The following is a 16,782-nucleotide window of genomic DNA, read 5'->3' as shown; positions in this document are numbered from 1 at the left end:
GAGAAAAAAGTAAGTATTGCTTTAGAAATATGTACACTTTAAACAAATTCCTGAGGTCTAATGGCTTAACAGCAAGCAGAATGTAATTGCTGAAGAGCACTTGTGTCCTTGTGGGAGACTAGAAATTTACAGATGGCTCCATAGTCAGCAGGGTTCTAATATAGAATGAATATTGGGGGAGGGAGATAGCACAAGGGGTGTAATCCAGAGCCCATGTAGACAAGAGAAATAAGTATTACTTTACAAATCTGAAGGTCTAATGGCTTACCAGCAAGCAGAATGTAATTGATGAAGAGCACTTGTGTCCTGGTGGGAGACTAGAAATGTAAAGATGGCTCTGTACTCGGCTGGATTCTAATATAGGCTTAGTATTGGGGGAGGGAGATAGCAGAAGGGGTGCAAAGCAGAGCCCATTAAGACAAGAGAAAAAAAAGTATTACTTTACAAATCTGAACACTTTAAACAAATTCCTGAGGTCTAATGGCTTACCAGCAAGCGGAATGTAATTACTGAAGACCACTTGTGTCCTGAAGGGAGACTAGAAATTTAAAGATGGCTCCATACTCAGCAGGATTCTAATATTTAAATAGTATTGGGTGAGAGAGATAGCACAAGAGGTGAGAACCAGAGCCCACCAAGACAAGAGAAAAAAGTAAGTATTGCTTTACAAATCTGAACACTTTAAAAAAATTCCTGAGGTCAAATGGCGTACCAGCAAGCAGAATGTAATTGCTGAAGAGCACTTGTGTCTTGGTGGGAGACTAAAAATGTAAATATGGCTCCATACTCAGCAGGATTCTAATATAGACTTAGTATTGGTGGTGGGAGATAGCACAAGGGGTGTAAACCAGTGCCCACCAAGACAAGAGAAAAAAAGTAAGTATCATTTTCCAAATCTGAACACTTTAAACAAGTCCTGAGGTCTAATGGCTTACCATCAAGCAGAATTTAATTGCTGAAGCGCACTTGTGTCCTGGTTGTAGACAAGAAATATAAAGATGGCTCCACACTCAGCAGGATTGTAATATAGACTTAGTATTGGAGGAGGAAGATTTCACAAGGGGTGTAAACCAGAGCCCACCAAGGCAAGAGAAAAAAGTAAGTATCACTTTGCAAATCTGAACACTTTAAACAAATTCCTGAGGTCTAATGGCTTACCAGCAAGCAGAATGTAATTGCTGAAGAGCACGTGTGTCCTGGTGGGAGACTAGAAATTTAGAGATGGCTCCATACTCGGCAGGGTTCTAATAAAAACTTAGTATTGGGGGAGAGAGATAGCACAAGGGGTGTAAAACAGAGCCCACCCACACAAGAGAAAAAAGTAAGTATTACTTTACAAATCTGAACACATTAAACAAATTCCTGAGGTCTAACGACTTACCAGCAAGCAGAATGCAATTGCTGAAGAGCACTTGTGTCCTGGTGGGAGACTAGAAATGTAAAGATGGCTCCATACTCAGCAGTATTCTAATATAGACTTAGTATTGGGGGAGGGAGATAGCATAAGTGGTGTAAACCAGAGCCCATCCACACAAGAGAAAAAAGTGTGTATTACTTTACAAATCTGAACACTTTAAACACATTCCTAAGGTCTAATAGGTTCATAGGCAGGTACTAGGCTATTGGCCCTGGGGCCTATACAAGCCCAGCCAAAAAGGTACCCTGGCTTTTGCCACCCAAGAAGATTATTTTCCTGTGCCACTGTCAAGCAGAGCCACAGAGGTGATCCCCGGGGTGAATTTCCTATTTCCCATCCAATCATCAAGATTTTTCTTGAAGAGTGCGAATGAGGAGCTTTGTTTGATGTAGATAGGTAGTTTATTCCAGAGTATGGGAAGTCTCTGGGACAGGAATCTATCCCTCCGGCATGTTCTGTTTAATGTGGTGACAAGGTTTAGGTCCCTAGAGCGTGTAGCTTGGAGGGATTGGGATTTCTTTAAGTGGAGCATGTCCAACAGCTCTGGGTTTGACATAGCTTTGTATGTTAGGCAGAGATCACCTCTGAGTAGGCGATATGTGACGGAGTAAAGCTAGAGTTTTTTGAGACGGTCTGCGTAGGGCATCTGTTTGAAGCTGGTATTCTTCTTTGTGAGGTATTTTTGCGGCCTTTTCAGTTGTTGTAGATGTCTTGTGAGGTGCATACCAAAAGAGGAATTGTACTCTATAATGGGTCTAATGAGTGATGAGTAGAGGGGAACAATGACCTCTTTTTTTCTGGATGAGAAACTTTTTGTGATGAGGTGTGCCACGTAGAAGGATTTCCTGACTACTGTGGCAATGTGATTTTCAAAGGAGAGACTACTGTCCACCTGTGTCCCAAGGTCTCTTATCACACTTTCAGTGTTAAGTATACTACCGCCTATGTTGTAGTACATGGGTACAGAGTTTTTACCAAAGGGCATGACAACGCACTTTTTGGCATTGAGCTTGAGGCCATGGCTTTGACACCAGGCATCTGTCTCAGTGAGGCCCTTTTGTAGGATGTCCACATCGTTAGGAGTTTTGATTATGGCTCCTAGTTTGCGGTCATCTGCGAACTTCATTAGCCAAAGACCTTCTGTTTTAGCCTGTACTTCAGAGAAGTAAATACCAAACAGGAGAGGACCCAGGACTGAACCCTGTGGTAGTCCACTTGTCACTGGTCTGACGTCGGATTTGGAGTCTGCTACTTTCACAGTGTGTGTTCTGTCAGTGAGCCAGTTGGCAACCCATCTTGTGACATCGGGATTTATACCTAGTTTAGTGAGTTTATCTATAATTCCAGACTGGGGGATGGTGTCAAAAGCCTTGGCAAGATCTAGATAGGCTGTGTGAACCACCTTACCCTTGTCTACAGCTTTGGTGACTGCTTCAAAGAGGTGTATCAGGTTTAGGAAACATGATCTGCCTTTTACAAACCCAAACTGGGTGGGATCCAGAGTTTGGAGATTACCAATATCTTTGTTTATAAGTTCCATGATGATACGTTCCATGGCCTTGCAGACCAGGCTCATCAGGCTAATGGGGCGGTAGTTCCCGGGGTCCATGGTGGCTCCCCCCTTGTGGAGTGGGATAACCATTGCTGTGCGCCATTCAGCAGGCACAAAGCCTGAGGTGAGGCTATGATTGAACATGGTACTTAGGTGGGGTGCCAGTTCATTCTGTAGTTAGTGTAGAACGCAGCCTGGGTTGTTGTCTGGTCCCATGGATGCTGTGTTCTTGGCTTTGGAGAGTGTGGTTTTTACCTGTGCAGCCATGAATACAGAAACATTGCATTCTTCCGGTATAGAGATGGGCTTTTTAGGGGGTGAGAGGGGGGTAAAGTTAGCAGTGAACCTATCTGCCAGGATGTTGGCAATATCAATTGGGTCTGTATATTTAGTGCCATTGTGCTGTAACTCAAAGCAGATCTGAGTGTTGCCATTGAGATCCTTGACATAGCTATAGAATGCTTTGTGGTTGTCTTTAGAATCAGTGGTGATTTTGTTTTCGTAACTAGCTTTGGAGGATTTTATCAGGGATCGCAGCTTCTTAATGAGGCTGACCAGGGAGCTCCTCCACTCGTGGGATTTTACTCTCTTTTGCAGGAGTTTCTTCCTTCTGTTGTACAATTTGTTTATGGCAGGGGACCACCAGATTGGCTTTCTTTTTTTGGAAGATAGTGTCTTGGTTATGTTTGGGATAGCATGATCCATGCACTCATGTAAGTGCTTATAAAGTGCAATTGTGTAGGATTCAGTAGTCGTAACTGTATTGTCCATCTGCATGGGTGTCATGAAGTTCACCACTTCTGTCTTAAGAAGCATGAAGTTGGCTTTGTAGAAATTTTTTACCATGGTTGCCTTAATGGGGGGTGGAGGCAGGATGTGGATACCTAGGGAAATTAGCTTATGGTCGGAGCGGACCAATGAGGCGTTGACTTCAGGTGTGGAACACCGCTCAATCATATTGGTAATGACTAGATCAAGGATATTGTTGCCCCAGGTGGGGGTGTGGATAATTTGTTCCAGGGCATTGGAGTTTATGAATTCCAGAAAGCAGTGAGCACAGGAGTTGGTACATAGGTTCACAGGTTCATAGATTAGTAATAGGCTACTTGCCCTTGTGGACCATTTTAAGCCTAGCCAAATATCCCATGTGAGAATCAAACTCTGCACCTGTGTCTGCAAGGTAAACCCCTTAACCATTCTGCCATCCTCCCACCCCCCAGATAATGGTGGGGTAGTTGAAATCGCCCATTATTAGGGTGTTTGGTCGAACCCTAATATTTTCTCGTACATCAAGAAAAGAGGAGTGGTAATCCTGGGGCATAGTGGGTGATCTGTAGCAAGCTACAATTTGGATTGCAGTTTTGCCCAGAGTTAGTTGTACTTGGATAACCTCAGCTGCATTATGCTGAGCAACTAGCCTGGAGGTGTGGATATCCTTAATGAATATGGACACACCTCCGCCTTTGGTGTTCTGGTCCAGGTTACATGGCCGGAAAGTGTGGTATGAGTTATAGCCTGGTAGTGCAGGGGTGCTCTCTGGAGCCTTGAACCAGGTCTCAGTTACTGCACAGATATCGATGTTCTCCATTTTAAGGAGTGTCTCGAGTGAGTAATGGCTTACCAGCAGAGAGAATGTAATTGCTGAAGAGGACTTGTGTCCTGGTGGGAGACTAGAAATTTAAAGATGGCTCCATACTCAGCAGGGTTCTACTATAGACTTAGTATTGGGGGAGGGAGGTAGCACAAGGGGTGTAAATCAGAACTCACCAAGACAAGAGGAAAAAATAAGTATTACTTTACAAATCTGTACACTTTAAACAAGTTCCTGAGGTCTAATGGCTTACCATCATTGCTGAAGAGCACGGAGACAAACCAGAGCCCACCCAGACAAGAGAAAATATTAAGTATTATTTTTCAAATCTGAGCACTTTAAACAAATTCCAGAGGTCTATTGGCTTACCAGCAACAGAATGTAATTGCTGAAGAGCACTTGTGTCCTGGTGGGAGACTAGAAATTTAAAGATGGCTCCATACTCAGTAGGATTTTAATATAGACTTAGTATTGGGGTGGGAGATAGCACAAGGGGTGTAAACCAGAGCCCACCAAGACAAGAGAAAAAAGTAAGTATTACTTTACAAATCTGAAAACTTTAAACAAATTCCTAAGGTCTAATGGCTTACCAGCAAGCAGAATGTAATTGCTGAAGAGCACTTGTGTCCTGGTGGGAGACTTGAAATGTAAAGATGGCTCCATACTCAGCAGGATTCTAATTCAAACTTAGTATTGGGGGAAGGAGATACAACAAGGGGTGCAAACCAGAGCCCACCAAGACAAGAGAAAAAAAGTATTAATTTACAAATCTGAACACTTTAAATAAATTCCTGAGGTCTAATGGCTTACCAGCAAGCAGAATGTAATTGCTGAAGAGTACTTGTGTCCTGGTGGGAGACTAGAAATTTAAAGATGGCTCCATACTCAGTAGGATTCTAATATAGACTTAGTATTGGGGGAGGGAGATAGCACAAGGGGTGTAAACCAGAGCCCACCAAGACAAGAGAAAAAAAGTAAGGATTACTTTACAAATCTGAGCACTTTAAACAAATTCCTGAGGTCTATTGGCTTACCAGCAAGCAGAATGTAATTGCTGAAGAGCACTTGTGTCCTGGTGGGAGACTAGAAATTTAAAGATGGCTCCATAGTCAGCAGTATCTAATATAGACTGAGTATTGGGGGAGGGAGATAGCACAAGGGGTGTAAACCAGAGCCCACCTAGACAAGAGAAATAAGTATTACTTTACAAATCTGAAGGTCTAATGGCTTACCAGCAAGCAGAATGTAATTGATGAAGAGCACTTGTGTCCTGGTGGGAGACTAGAAATGTAAAGATGGCTCTGTACTTGACTGGATTCTAATATAGGCTTAGTATTGTGGGAGGGAGATAGCACAAGGGGTGCAAACCAGAGCCAACCAAGACAAGAGAAAAAAGTATTAATTTACAAATCTGGACATTTTAAACAAGTTCCTGAGGTCTAATGGCTTACCAGCAAGCGGAATGTAATTACTGAAGAGCACTTGTGTCCTGAAGGAGACTAGAAATTTAAAGATGGCTCCATACTCAGATTCTAATATTTAATTAGTATTGGGGAGAGAGATAGCACAAGAGGTGTGAACCAGAACCCACCAAGACAAGAGTAAAAAGTAAGTATTGTTTTACAAATCTGAACACTTTAAACAAATTCCAGAGGTCAAACGGCATAGCAGCAAGCAGAATGTAATTGCTGAAGAGCACTTGTGTCTTGGTGGGAGACTAGAAATTTAAAGATGGCTCCATACTCAGCAGGATTCTAATATAGACTTAGTATTGGTGGTGGGAGATAGCACAAGGGGTGTAAACCAGTGCCCACCAAGACAAGAAAAAAAAGTAAGTATTATTTTCCAAATCTGAACACTTTAAGCAAGTCTTGAGGTCTAATGGCTTACCAGCAAGCAGAATGTAATTGATGAAGCACACTTGTGTCCTGGTTGTAGACAAGAAATATAAAGATGGCTCCAAACTCAGCAGGATTGTAATATAGACGTAGTATTGGAGGAGGAAGATTTCACAAAGGGTGTAAACCAGAGCCCACCAAGGCAAGAGAAAAAAGTAAATATTACTTTGCAAATCTGAACACTTTAAACAGATTCCTGAGGTCTAATGGCTTACCAGCAAGCAGAATGTAATTGCTGAAGAGCACGTGTGTCCTGGTGGGAGACTAGAAATTTAGAGATGGCTCCATACTCGGCAGGGTTCTAATAAAAACTTAGTATTGGGGGAGGGAGATAGCACAAGGGGTGTAAACCAGATCCCACCCACACAAGAGAAAAAGTAAGTATTACTTTACAAATCTGAACACCTTAAACAAATTCCTGAGGTCTAACGACTTACCAGCAAGCAGAATGCAATTGCTGAAGAGCACTTGTGTCATGGTGGGAGACTAGAAATGTAAAGATGGCTCCATACTCAGCAATATTTTAATATAGACTTAGTATTGGGGGAGGGAGATAGCACAAGTGGTGTAAACCAGAGCCCACTCACACAAGAGAAAAAAGTAAGTATTACTTTACAAATCTGAACACTTTAAACACATTCCTAAGGTCTAATAGGTTCATAGGTTCATAGGTAGGTACTAGGCTATTGGCCCTGGGGCCTATACAAGCCCAGCCAAAAAGGTACCCTGGCTTTTGCCACCCAAGAAAATTATTTCCTGTGCCACTGTCAAGCTCAGTCACAGAGGTGATCCCCGGGGTGAATTTCCTATTTCCCATCCAATCATCAAGATTTTTCTTGAAGAGTGCGAATGAGGAGCTTTGTTTGATATAGATAGGTAGTTTATTCCAGAGTATGGGAAGTCTCTGGGACAGGAATCTATCCCTCCAGCATGTTCTGTTTAATGTGGTGACAAGGTTTAGGTCCCTAGAGCGTGTAGCTTGGAGTGATTGGGATTTCTTTAAGTGGAGCATGTCCAACAGCTCTGGGTTTGACATAGCTTTGTATGTTAGGCAGAGATCACCTCTGAGTAGGCGATATGTGATGGAGTAAAGCTGGAGTTTTTTGAGACGGTCTGCGTAGGGCATCTGTTTGAAGCCAGTAATCTTCTTTGTGAGGTATTTTTGCGGCCTTTTCAGTTGTTGTAGATGTCTTGTGAGGTACATACCAAAAGAGGCATTGTACTCTATAATGGGTCTAATGAGTGATGAGTAGAGGGGAACAATGACCTCTTTTTTTCTGGATGAGAAACTTTTTGTGAGGAGGTGTGCCACGTAGAAGGATTTCCTGACTACTGTGGCAATGTGATTTTCAAAGGAGAGACTACTGTCCACCTGTGTCCCAAGGTCTCTTATCACACTTTCAGTGTTAAGTATACTACCGCCTATGTTGTAGTACATGGGTACAGAGTTTTTACCAAAGGGCATGACAATGCACTTTTTGGCATTGAGCTTGAGGCCATGGCTTTGACACCAGGCATCTGTCTCAGTGAGGCCCTTTTGTAGGATGTCCACATCGTTAGGAGTTTTGATTATGGCTCCTAGTTTGCAGTCATCTGCGAACCGTTAATAAAGACCTTCTGTGTTAGCCTGTACTTCAGAGAAGTAGATACCAAACAGGAGAGGACCCAGGACTGAACCCTGTGGTAGTCCACTTGTCACTGGTCTGAAGTCAGATTTGGAGTCTGCTACTTTCAAAGTGTGGGTTCTGTCAGTGAGCCAGTTGGCAACCCATCTTGTGACATAGGGATTTATACCTAGTTTAGTGAGTTTATCTATAATTCCAGAGTGGGGGATGGTGTCAAAAGCCTTGGCAAGATCTAGATAGGCTGTGTGAACCACCTTACCCTTGTCTATGGCTTTGGTGACTGCTTCAAAGAGGTCTATCAGGTTTAGGAGACATGATCTGCCTTTTACAAACCCGAACTGGGTGGGATCCAGAGTTTGGAGATTACCAATATCTTTGTTTATAAGTTCCATGATGATACATTCCATGGCCTTGCAGACCAGGCTCATCAGGCTAATGGGGCGGTAGTTCCTGGGGTCCGTTGTGGCTTCCCCCTTGTGGAGTGGGATAACCATTGCTGTGCGCCATTCAGCAGGCACAAAGCCTGAGGTGAGGCTATGATTGAACATGGTACTTAGGTGGGGTGCCAGTTCATTCTGTAGTTCATGTAGAACGCAGCCTGGGTTGTTGCCTGGTCCCATGGATGCTGTCTTCTTGGCTTTGGAGAGTGTGGTTTTTACCTGTGCAGCCATGATTACAGGAACATTGCATTCTTCCAGTACAGAGATGGGCTTTTTAGGGGGTGGAGAGGGGGGTAAAGTTAGCACTGAACCTATCTGCCAGGATGTTGGCAATATCAGTTGGGTCTGTGTATTTAGTGCCATTGTGCTGTAACTCAAAGCAGATCTGAGTGTTGCCATTGAGATTCTTGACATAGCTATAGAATGTTTTGTGGTTGTCTTTAGAATCGGTGGTGATTTTGTTTTCATAACTAGCTTTGGAGGATTTTATCAGGGATCGCAGCTTCTTACTGAGGCTGACCAGGGAGCTCCTCCACTCGTGGGATTTTACTCTCTTTTGCAGGAGTTTCTTCCTTCTGTTGTACAGTTTGTTTATGGCAGGGGACCACCAGATTGTCTTTCTTTTTTTGGAGGATAGCGTCTTGGTTCTGTTTGGGATAGCACGATCCATGCACTCATGTAAGTGCTTATAAAGTGCAATTGTGTAGGATTCAGTAGTCGTAACTGTATTGTCCATCTGCATGGGTGTCATGAAGTTCACCACTTCTGTCTTAGAAGCATGAAGTTGGCTTTGTAGAAACTTTTTACCATGGTTGCCTTAATGGGGGGGGGGTGGAGGCAGGATGTGGATATCTAGGGAAATTAGCTTATGGTCGGAGCGGACCAATGAGGCGTTGACTTCAGGTGTGGAACACCGGTCAGTCATATTGGTAATGACTAGATCCAGGATATTGTTGCCCCTGGTGGGGATGTGGATAAGTTCATCCAGGGCATTGGAGTTTATGAATTCCAGAAAGCGTTGAGCGAAGGAGTTGGTACATAGGTTCACAGGTTCATAGATTAGTACTAGGCTACTTGTCCTTGTGGACCATTTTAAGCCTAGCCAAATACCCCATGTGAGAATCAATCCCTGCACCTTGTGTCTGCAAGGTAAACCCCTTAACCATTCTGCCATCCTCCCACCCCCCAGATAATGGTGGGGTAGTTGAAATCGCTCATTATTAGGGTGTTTGGTTGAACCCTAATATTTTCTTGTACATCAAGAAAAGAGGAGTGGTAATCCTGGGGCATAGTGGGTGATCTGTAGCAAGCTACAATTTGGATTGCAGTTTTGCCCAGAGTTAGTTGTACTTGGATAACCTCAGCTGCATTATGCTGAGCAACTAGCCTGGAGGTGTGGATATCCTTAATGAATATGGACACACCTCCGCCTTTGGTGTTCTGGTCCAGGTTACATGGCTGGAAAGTGTGGTATGAGTTATAGCCTGGTAGTGCAGGGGTGCTCTCTGGAGCCTTGAACCAGGTCTCAGTTACTGCACAGATATCGATGTTATCCATTGTAAGGAGTGTCTTGAGTGAGTAATGGCTTACCAGCAGGGAGAATGTAATTGCTGAAGAGGACTTGTGTCCTGGCGGGAAACTAGAAATTTAAAGATGGCTCCATACTCAGCAGGGTTCTAATATAGACTTAGTATTGGGGGAGGGAGGTAGCACAAGGGGTGTAAATCAGAACTCACCAAGACAAGAGAAAAAATTTAATATTGCTTTACTAATCTGAACACTTTAAACAAATTCCTGAGGTCTATTGGCTTACCAGCAAGCAGAATGTAATTGCAGAAGAGCACTTGTGTCCTGGTAGGAGACTAGAAATGTAAAGTTGGCTCCATACTCAGCAGGAATCTAATATAGACTTAGAATTGGGGAAGGGAGATAACACAAGAGGTGTAAACCAGAGCCCACCAAGAAAAGAGAAAAGTATTACTTTACAAATCTGAACACTTTAAACAAATTCCTAAGGGCTAATGGCTTACTAGCGAGCAGAATGGAATTGCTGAAGAGCACTTGTGTCCTGGTGGGAGACTAGAAATGTAATGATGACGCCATACTCAGCAGGATTTTAATATAAACTTAGTATTGGGGGGGTGGAGATAGCACAAGGGGTTTAAACCAGAGCCCACCAAGACAAGACAAAAAAGTAAGTATTCCTTTACAAATCTGAACACTTTAAACAAGTTCCAGAGGTCTAATAGCTTACCAGGAAGCAGAATGTAATTGCTGAAGATCACTTGTGTCCTGGTGGGAGACTAGAAATGTAAAGATGGCAAAATACTAAGCAGGATTCTAACATAGACTTAGTATTGGGGGAGGGAGATAGCACAAGGGGTGTAAACCAGAGCCCACCAAGACAAGAGGGAAAGGTAAGTATTACTTTCTAAATCTGAGCACTTTAAACAAATTCCTGAGGTCTAATGGCTTACCAGCAAGCAGAATGTAATTGCTGAAGAGGACGTGTGTCCTGGTGGGAGACTAGAAATTTAAAGATGGCTCTATACTCAGCAGGATTCTAATATAGACTAAGTATTGGGGGAGGGAGATAGCACAAGGGGTGTAAACCAGAGCCCACCTACACAAGAGAAAAAAGTAAGTATTTCTTTACAAATCTGAATGTCTAATGGCTTACCAGGAAGTAGAATGTAATTGATGAAGAGCACTTGTGTCCTGGTGGGAGACTAGAAATGTAAAGATGGCTCTGTACTCGGTCGGATTCTAATATAGGCTTAGTATTGGGGAGGGAGATAGCACAAGGGGTGCAAACCAGAGCCCACCAAGACAAGAGAAAAAAGTATTACTTTAGAAATCTGGACATTTTAAACAAGTTCCTGAGGTCTAATGGCTTACCAGCAAGCGGAATGTAATTACTGAAGAGCACTTGTGTCCTGAAGGGAGACTAGAAATTTAAAGATGGCTCCATACTCAGATTCTAATATTTAATTAGTATTGGGGGAGAGAGATAGCACAAGAGGTGTGAACCAGAACCCACCAAGACAAGAGTAAAAAGTAAGTATTGTTTTACAAATCTGAACACTTTAAACAAATTCCAGAGGTCAAACGGCATAGCAGCAAGCAGAATGTAATTGCTGAAGAGCACTTGTGTCTTGGTGGGAGACTAGAAATTTAAAGATGGCTCCATACTCAGCAGGATTCTAATATAGACTTAGTATTGGTGGTGGGAGATAGCACAAGGGGTGTAAACCAGTGCCCACCAAGACAAGAAAAAAAAGTAAGTATTATTTTCCAAATCTGAACACTTTAAGCAAGTCTTGAGGTCTAATGGCTTACCAGCAAGCAGAATGTAATTGATGAAGCACACTTGTGTCCTGGTTGTAGACAAGAAATATAAAGATGGCTCCAAACTCAGCAGGATTGTAATATAGACGTAGTATTGGAGGAGGAAGATTTCACAAGGGGTGTAAACCAGAGCCCACCAAGGCAAGAGAAAAAAGTAAATATTACTTTGCAAATCTGAACACTTTAAACAGATTCCTGAGGTCTAATGGCTTACCAGCAAGCAGAATGTAATTGCTGAAGAGCACGTGTGTCCTGGTGGGAGACTAGAAATTTAGAGATGGCTCCATACTCGGCAGGGTTCTAATAAAAACTTAGTATTGGGGGAGGGAGATAGCACAAGGGGTGTAAACCAGATCCCACCCACACAAGAGAAAAAAGTAAGTATTACTTTACAAATCTGAACACCTTAAACAAATTCCTGAGGTCTAACGACTTACCAGCAAGCAGAATGCAATTGCTGAAGAGCACTTGTGTCATGGTGGGAGACTAGAAATGTAAAGATGGCTCCATACTCAGCAATATTTTAATATAGACTTAGTATTGGGGGAGGGAGATAGCACAAGTGGTGTAAACCAGAGCCCACTCACACAAGAAAAAAGTAAGTATTACTTTACAAATCTGAACACTTTAAACACATTCCTAAGGTCTAATAGGTTCATAGGTTCATAGGTAGTTACTAGGCTATTGGCCCTGGGGCCTATACAAGCCCAGCCAAAAAGGTACCCTGGCTTTTGCCACCCAAGAAAATTATTTCCTGTGCCACTGTCAAGCACAGTCACAGAGGTGATCCCCGGGGTGAATTTCATATTTCCCATCCAATCATCAAGATTTTTCTTGAAGAGTGCGAATGAGGAGCTTTGTTTGATATAGATAGGTAGTTTATTCCAGAGTATGGGAAGTCTCTGGGACAGGAATCTATCCCTCCAGCATGTTCTGTTTAATGTGGTGACAAGGTTTAGGTCCCTAGAGCGTGTAGCTTGGAGTGATTGGGATTTCTTTAAGTGGAGCATGTCCAACAGCTCTGGGTTTGACATAGCTTTGTATGTTAGGCAGAGATCACCTCTGAGTAGGCGATATGTGATGGAGTAAAGCTGGAGTTTTTTGAGACGGTCTGCGTAGGGCATCTGTTTGAAGCCAGTAATCTTCTTTGTGAGGTATTTTTGCGGCCTTTTCAGTTGTTGTAGATGTCTTGTGAGGTACATACCAAAAGAGGCATTGTACTCTATAATGGGTCTAATGAGTGATGAGTAGAGGGGAACAATGACCTCTTTTTTTCTGGATGAGAAACTTTTTGTGAGGAGGTGTGCCACGTAGAAGGATTTCCTGACTACTGTGGCAATGTGATTTTCAAAGGAGAGACTACTGTCCACCTGTGTCCCAAGGTCTCTTATCACACTTTCAGTGTTAAGTATACTACCGCCTATGTTGTAGTACATGGGTACAGAGTTTTTACCAAAGGGCATGACAATGCACTTTTTGGCATTGAGCTTGAGGCCATGGCTTTGACACCAGGCATCTGTCTCAGTGAGGCCCTTTGTAGGATGTCCACATCGTTAGGAGTTTTGATTATGGCTCCTAGTTTGCAGTCATCTGCGAACTTTAGCCAAAGACCTTCTGTGTTAGCCTGTACTTCAGAGAAGTAGATACCAAACAGGAGAGGACCCAGGACTGAACCCTGTGGTAGTCCACTTGTCACTGGTCTGAAGTCAGATTTGGAGTCTGCTACTTTCAAAGTGTGGGTTCTGTCAGTGAGCCAGTTGGCAACCCATCTTGTGACATAGGGATTTATACCTAGTTTAGTGAGTTTATCTATAATTCCAGAGTGGGGGATGGTGTCAAAAGCCTTGGCAAGATCTAGATAGGCTGTGTGAACCACCTTACCCTTGTCTATGGCTTTGGTGACTGCTTCAAAGAGGTCTATCAGGTTTAGGAGACATGATCTGCCTTTCACAAACCCGAACTGGGTGGGATCCAGAGTTTGGAGATTACCAATATCTTTGTTTATAAGTTCCATGATGATACATTCCATGGCCTTGCAGACCAGGCTCATCAGGCTAATGGGGCGGTAGTTCCTGGGGTCCGTTGTGGCTCCCCCCTTGTGGAGTGGGATAACCATTGCTGTGCGCCATTCAGCAGGCACAAAGCCTGAGGTGAGGCTATGATTGAACATGGTACTTAGGTGGGGTGCCAGTTCATTCTGTAGTTCATGTCGAAAGCAGCCTGGGTTGTTGCCTGGTCCCATGGATGCTGTCTTCTTGGCTTTGGAGAGTGTGGTTTTTACCTGTGCAGCCATGATTACAGGAACATTGCATTCTTCCAGTACAGAGATGGGCTTTTTAGGGGGTGGAGAGGGGGGTAAAGTTAGCACTGAACCTATCTGCCAGGATGTTGGCAATATCAGTTGGGTCTGTGTATTTAGTGCCATTGTGCTGTAACTCAAAGCAGATCTGAGTGTTGCCATTGAGATTCTTGACATAGCTATAGAATGTTTTGTGGTTGTCTTTAGAATCGGTGGTGATTTTGTTTTCATAACTAGCTTTGGAGGATTTTATCAGGGATCGCAGCTTCTTACTGAGGCTGACCAGGGAGCTCCTCCACTCGTGGGATTTTACTCTCTTTTGCAGGAGTTTCTTCCTTCTGTTGTACAGTTTGTTTATGGCAGGGGACCACCAGATTGTCTTTCTTTTTTTGGAGGATAGCGTCTTGTTTCTGTTTGGGATAGCACGATCCATGCACTCATGTAAGTGCTTATAAAGTGCAATTGTGTAGGATTCAGTAGTCGTAACTGTATTGTCCATCTGCATGGGTGTCATGAAGTTCACCACTTCTGTCTTAGAAGCATGAAGTTGGCTTTGTAGAAACTTTTTACCATGGTTGCCTTAATGGGGGGGGGTGGAGGCAGGATGTGGATATCTAGGGAAATTAGCTTATGGTCGGAGCGGACCAATGAGGCGTTGACTTCAGGTGTGGAACACCGGTCAGTCATATTGGTAATGACTAGATCCAGGATATTGTTGCCCCTGGTGGGATGTGGATAAGTTCATCCAGGGCATTGGAGTTTATGAATTCCAGAAAGCGTTGAGCGAAGGAGTTGGTACATAGGTTCACAGGTTCATAGATTAGTACTAGGCTACTTGTCCTTGTGGACCATTTTAAGCCTAGCCAAATACCCCATGTGAGAATCAATCCCTGCACCTTGTGTCTGCAAGGTAAACCCCTTAACCATTCTGCCATCCTCCCACCCCCCAGATAATGGTGGGGTAGTTGAAATCGCTCATTATTAGGGTGTTTGGTTGAACCCTAATATTTTCTTGTACATCAAGAAAAGAGGAGTGGTAATCCTGGGGCATAGTGGGTGATCTGTAGCAAGCTACAATTTGGATTGCAGTTTTGCCCAGAGTTAGTTGTACTTGGATAACCTCAGCTGCATTATGCTGAGCAACTAGCCTGGAGGTGTGGATATCCTTAATGAATATGGACACACCTCCGCCTTTGGTGTTCTGGTCCAGGTTACATGGCTGGAAAGTGTGGTATGAGTTATAGCCTGGTAGTGCAGGGGTGCTCTCTGGAGCCTTGAACCAGGTCTCAGTTACTGCACAGATATCGATGTTATCCATTGTAAGGAGTGTCTTGAGTGAGTAATGGCTTACCAGCAGGGAGAATGTAATTGCTGAAGAGGACTTGTGTCCTGGCGGGAAACTAGAAATTTAAAGATGGCTCCATACTCAGCAGGGTTCTAATATAGACTTAGTATTGGGGGAGGGAGGTAGCACAAGGGGTGTAAATCAGAACTCACCAAGACAAGAGAAAAAATTTAATATTACTTTATTAATCTGAACACTTTAAACAAATTCCTAAGGGCTAATGGCTTACTAGCGAGCAGAATGGAATTGCTGAAGAGCACTTGTGTCCTGGTGGGAGACTAGAAATGTAATGATGACGCCATACTCAGCAGGATTTTAATATAAACATAGTATTGGGGGGGTGGAGATAGCACAAGGGGTTTAAACCAGAGCCCACCAAGACAAGACAAAAAAGTAAGTATTCCTTTACAAATCTGAACACTTTAAACAAGTTCCAGAGGTCTAATAGCTTACCAGGAAGCAGAATGTAATTGCTGAAGATCACTTGTGTCCTGGTGGGAGACTAGAAATGTAAAGATGGCAAAATACTAAGCAGGATTCTAACATAGACTTAGTATTGGGGGAGGGAGATAGCACAAGGGGTGTAAACCAGAGCCCACCAAGACAAGAGAGAAAGGTAAGTATTACTTTCTAAATCTGAGCACTTTAAACAAATTCCTGAGGTCTAATGGCTTACCAGCAAGCAGAATGTAATTGCTGAAGAGGACGTGTGTCCTGGTGGGAGACTAGAAATTTAAAGATGGCTCTATACTCAGCAGGATTCTAATATAGACTAAGTATTGGGGGAGGGAGATAGCACAAGGGGTGTAAACCAGAGCCCACCTACACAAGAGAAAAAAGTAAGTATTTCTTTACAAATCTGAATGTCTAATGGCTTACCAGGAAGTAGAATGTAATTGATGAAGAGCACTTGTGTCCTGGTGGGAGACTAGAAATGTAAAGATGGCTCTGTACTCGGTCGGATTCTAATATAGGCTTAGTATTGGGGAGGGAGATAGCACAAGGGGTGCAAACCAGAGCCCACCAAGACAAGAGAAAAAAGTATTACTTTAGAAATCTGGACATTTTAAACAAGTTCCTGAGGTCTAATGGCTTACCAGCAAGCGGAATGTAATTACTGAAGAGCACTTGTGTCCTGAAGGGAGACTAGAAATTTAAAGATGGCTCCATACTCAGATTCTAATATTTAATTAGTATTGGGGGAGAGAGATAGCACAAGAGGTGTGAACCAGAACCCACCAAGACAAGAGTAAAAAGTAAGTATTGT

The sequence above is a fragment of the Protopterus annectens genome, chromosome 10.part0 (genome assembly GCF_019279795.1).
Source record: "Protopterus annectens isolate FY-2018-M chromosome 10.part0, PAN1.0, whole genome shotgun sequence".
NCBI classification, from domain to species: Eukaryota; Metazoa; Chordata; order Ceratodontiformes; family Protopteridae; genus Protopterus; species Protopterus annectens.
Note: the sequence above shows the minus strand (reverse complement) of the source record.